Below are 6,000 nucleotides of genomic sequence, written 5' to 3'. Positions count from 1 at the left end.
TGGATATTTAAATAGAAGAAACACCCACAAAAGAATAGTGAATATGTTTAGATGAAAATCTTTTTGTACATTACTCATTTAACATTATTGTATTGTTGAAAATTAATTCAATAACAATATTTTTCATTAGGACTGAAGAATAAATGGGACATTAGATATAATACTTTGATGACTTATAACATATAATATATAATTACTAATTAGATATCAATAATTATTTGACCAAGCAATTAATATTTATTATTAGAAAAACACTATGTTTATCATGTCGGGTCTCGCAGATATCATAAGTTTAATACCCGATGAACGGCCTCCCGAAACAGTCACATCGTCTAATGCCTTAATCGCAGTACAATATAATAAATTGGTTAGATACTATTATTAAATACTTTTTTTATTTTATGATTTCACGTGGTATATCTCTTATCAACATGCATACAAGTGAAAAGTAAATTAATAATAATAATAAAAAAAAAAAATGGTCAATGTAATGATACATTAACCATAGGTATAATCAATGAGAGTATGTTATATACCTACCCTTAACTTGACCATACATACTAACTTAACTCAGAATCATTCTTAGAATAGACCTTTTATTATTTCTTACTATTGTGTATTAATTATCAAGTTAATTTTGAAAATCTGTATGTAATAAAATAGTAACTATAGTTACATAAATGTTACAATAAAAAAAAAAATTTAAATCAATTATTTTTAACTAAATATAAAAAGTCCGAAATTCCTTTAAAAAATATTAACAAAATATTATAAAATATGGATACATTAATAATAATAATAATACTCAACAATTCATATTATTATTATAGTTATAAACTATTTAAAAGGCTATTTGATACCAAAATAATAATAAGTATAATAAGTAGACGATTATAAATCATTATTCCTGTGTAAATGTTGAGTATAGATAAAAAATACAAGTATAATGCCATTTCATCATTATTCAAGTTAAATATATCTTAAATTTCAGTATTTTTAATTATTCTCTAGGTATTGAATATACAATAAATTTATACATATCAATACAAGACGTAATGATTTTAGATTGAAATATTACAAGCTTATCTTTAAACAAATATTTTAAAAATAAAAAGTTTTGCATGAAACACTGCAACTTCAACATTATTTCGAAAAAGTACTTATATATATATATTTATAATTATTTAGGTACTTAATATTTGTGTATATAATTAAATGAATCATATTTTGTTTTAGGAAACCCTTATAAGAATCTCTGAAAATGTATTTGTCATCAAAATTGTTACGAATTTATGCAATACATATTTTCACAAATCCTTTGCGAACTATTTTAATAACTCTTATGAGTTATAAATTATAATCATGTCCATGTATTCCTTATGTAAAATGTAAAATTAACTAATAATAAAATAATATATTTTTAACTCTAATGAAAAATGTAAAAGTATGTTTAGTAATATAAATTGTATAAATTATAATATATTATATTTAGTTTACAAATCAAAGAATACATGAACTACTATAATATTACATAGATAAAATAAAAACTTATTTCTAAATTAAGTATTCAAATATTTTAAGTGGTAATTTTTATATAAGATAATATTTTTTATCTTAAGGCATAACATAATATTACGATAATATCTTGATTAGATGTGAATATACCCCGTCATTGAATAAGCCAGAGTGTAATGGATGTGTTACATATAAATTCAATCAATATATATTATGAAAAATGATTCTGACTGGAAATCTCCGGTCTAATTTACAAGTATTAAGAAAATTAATTTAATATATATTTATTATTTATATTATTATTAGTATCACCATTGAAATATATGCCAAGCTAAGAGTCAATAATGGATGGCTTCTTATTCAAGTAAATCATGGTGTGTGTAGACTTCAATCTTATATGCTTATTGTGCATTAATTTGTATAGATTGTGTATTTTCTTGTAAAAATAAAAACATAAAAAATAAAAAATATTATTATTAGTCATTTATTTTTCTATTTGTAATACACGCAGTAGGTTTAAGTATAATATTTTAAAAAACAAATAGTAAATATTATTTCATACAATATTATTAAAATTATTAAATGCCATTAACTTATAAGTCACAAAATAACAACATACTATAGGTGTGTAAAATTAGTAAAAAATAAATTACTAACATTCATTAACGTTTTAGATGAACTACTACTATACACAATGATGCCATAATATCGAATGCAATTTTTTCAATTAATTTCTCATCAAATTTGCATTCAATGTCAATTTCTCCACTTTCATTATGAAAATGAAAATTTTGATTTACTATGTTTAAATATAGTAATAATATAAAAAAAGTTCCAATATTGGTTACCATGGTTTTATTTAAAAAAATTATTTTTCTAAACTTTTTTGTATGATAGATCGAGATATTAATAAAAAATAACAGATACAGTCTTATTATAAATAATTGTTATCTATAAATGTATTTTTATAAACTAATAATTAATATGAAATATGACCTAACTAAAAATATAATGATTGATATAAAATACAAAATTTAATTTCAAATTCAGAAAAATTAAACTCTATTAACATTAAAACATAATTAGTTTAATCTAGAAAAGATTCATTTAGTCTCTATCGTATAAATATTGAAGAAAAATAAACGCACGTGACACAAACATAATAGTACAGTAAAAGTCATATCATGTTAAAATATAATTCTCCCTATGGAACTGACAATTGTATATTATTATAACTAAATCATTTGTCCCCTTCATTTTTCTCTTTCAAACAAAAATAGCGTCAAACGGGAAATAATTATAATTTATTTGTATAAGTAGCGGTATTGTGATTTGTGATTATTACTTTCTATAATTGCGCATAATCTAACCTGGGACTTAACCTTTATTCATATAGAAACGCATACTTTGCGGTTTTAAATCGCTTCTTTTTTTTTTTTTGTCTTTAAACATATTTTATTTGAATATGTGACTTATAGGTAATAGGTATATATATATTATGTGAGTTGATTTTATTTGTATTTTACTTACTATTATTCTTTCTACTGATTATTTTAAAATATAGATAACAATATAAAATATCTAAATATGTATTATACACCGATATTATATTGTGACCAAAACAAGAAATGGAGTAATATTTTGATTTTTATAAGTGATCCTTTAAAATTTTCAACAGGTCAAATTTCTAATACCAAAATTAGACAGCTATAATTCAAATAAATTCAAATAATGGCAAAAAAAAATTTAATGACTTTTATGAGTTGATAGGTTAATATTTTTTTACCAAATAATGACGAATTTTTCCAAGTGGTTGCTAGTAGAAAATTTGGTCTAATTGTTACTTTAGTAGAAAGTTTCCTTGGTACAGAATAGTTTTTTTCGTTAAATTACAACGATTTAACATAAAATTTAAATTGAACACTCATTACCCACTCAATAACGTTCAAAATATACTATATAAGGCACTGAAAATTCCCTTTTTTATTTTCAATTTTGGTATTTATTTATTATAAACAACAATATAAAAAGAGTTGAGAAAAAAATTAGTTTATAACTATAATCTAAACTAGATTTTTAATGGTAAACTAAAAATAAGGGTTTTAGATAAAATAACATTTTAATTTTGATAGTTATAGCGTGTAAGTAGTATTCGCGCTTGTTATTTTTTTAACTACTATTATTAGTTTACATGAACTGATATTATACACAGATGGTTATTGTAATGACTAGTATAGGATGCCAATTTTAACAACGTACTTAAAATGAAAACGATGTACAGACAACCATAAAATATGTTTGGTTATATATGTATGTAAAGTTCAGTAGAAAGTGAAAATATGTGTAAATGCTTATCTTTGAGTTTTATGAATAGAAAACTTAAAGAAATATCAAATCTCAAAGTGACGTGTTTAGTTTGATATTTACGTAAAATAAATGTGTTATTGTTCGACCTGTGTTCATTGCTATACATATTTTTTCTCATACCTAATTAAACTTACCAATATTTCGTATCAGATAGTAAAATATTATATTGTAAACTACCTATATAACCACTCAAAAGGCATATTTATAATTAAATAATGGTATAGTTTTTAAAATATTTAAAATTTATTAAAAAAAAAAAAAAATGTCTATTTTAGTCAACATTGAGTGAGCTAGATTATATATTATTATACTAAGCTTGGAACTAATGTGTTTAATAAATATAATATATCCATTATAATTTATATCATTTTTATAAAATCAAAGAAATTATTAGGTTTTTCAGAAAGTTGTACATAGTTGTTAATATATTAAAGACCTACGACTTAATTGCATATTATATTGTTGACGTCAATATTAAAATAAATTAGGTAAGGTGTGACCATGACGTGTGTACATTTTACATCGCTGTGTTAAAGATATTGAGTGCATTGGGCATAATGCACCTGTAGATGTAGTTCATTTCAAGTGCGATCGGTGTTGTGAGCGTTTTAAATCATTTTTTCGTTGAATGCACGGGAAAGAATTTTATATTACCTAAATAATTTTATTGAACAATGAAAATTTAAAAGTATGTAAAATGTACAACTTATTTCAATTCTAAAACAAGACATTCAATAACACTAAAATATTTGATAAAATTATCTATCTATTTTATAAAATATAAATCTAACTAAACACATCTTAAAATAAGTGCTTTTATAAACAAAAAATCAACATTAAAAAGTTTATTACAATATCTATTTAGGTACTTGCATAAATTAATTAAAATGGTTACTATGCAAAAATATACAATATTATAATTTTTAAAAAGTAGGTCAGCGCATTTCGGTGGTGGATGTTTGTCCATCGTCCAGTATAGTGTAATTTTACTGTAGGTATTCGATTTGAATGCAATATGATTGCATTTGATTCTGAGTGGAAAAGAGGATCTTTTTTATTTAATTGTATTCGTTTCTATGGTGATAAAAAAAGTCGTAATTATTTTATATTACCTACATAATCATGAAGTTGTACATTTTTTCTCCTTTAATCGCTTTTATTTCGAGTATCATTTCGAAAATCGAAAAATGACCTCTTTAAAGTACCTGCTCAAGAACATTACCTTTCAAAAAATAAATATGTTATACTTGTACTTTTGAGCAAGTTTAGAGGGAGAAAAAGTGTTTACAGAATAAAAAAGAAATATCATCATTATAAAACCAATACATTCCTCGCTCCGCTCAGAATCTAAAACTTGAGAGCAATTCATAAACAATAAATTTACATTTCATACATACAAAAAAATGTTTATATAAAATTATGATAATTTTATAAAATAATTATTAAAACACGTTGGCTACCAGACTTGATTTCAAAAATATTTTTTTATTTACCATGAGTATCGCCCGTGACTCACAAACAATATAAGTTTTCTTGGTTATTGAATTCTACATAACTTTAAAAAAAACAAAATACCTGAGAGTCACCCGCAACTCACACGATACACACATAATGACAATTTGTGAGTCCTTCGTGACTCTCATGGTACATAATCAGAGATCGTCAAAATTATGGCTGTTGTATCATGATGTGTGTCACCCGTGATACTCATGATAGCCAACGTGTTAATTATTATAAATTACTTAAATATATATATATTTTCGTATTGTACAATTCATATCAAACTTTGCGTTAGAGTGCAGGGAAGCTTTGCACACTCCCAAAAATATATTTGAACGATGTACAATGTTCATAAACATGAATTAATCAAAGTTTCTATATGAGTAATATAAATAGTAGGAACGCTATTAATCTAATCCATTTATACATAATTAAACAGTTAATATACATGTTAGGGACAAAAATCAGGAAAACCTCAGAAATAATCAAACAGAATGTGAATTGCAAACGATATTTGGGTAAAATGTTATAATCGAGCTTTTTCTATAGTATACCTAGTCAACTAACCAATTTTATTATCAATCAATAAAAAATAAAATGAAGTAAAAATTGTAAAAA

The sequence above is a fragment of the Aphis gossypii genome, chromosome 2, assembly GCF_020184175.1.
Source record: "Aphis gossypii isolate Hap1 chromosome 2, ASM2018417v2, whole genome shotgun sequence".
NCBI classification, from domain to species: domain Eukaryota; kingdom Metazoa; phylum Arthropoda; class Insecta; order Hemiptera; family Aphididae; genus Aphis; species Aphis gossypii.
The sequence above is the reverse complement of the archived record's forward strand: the minus strand, read 5'-3'. Positions refer to the sequence as shown.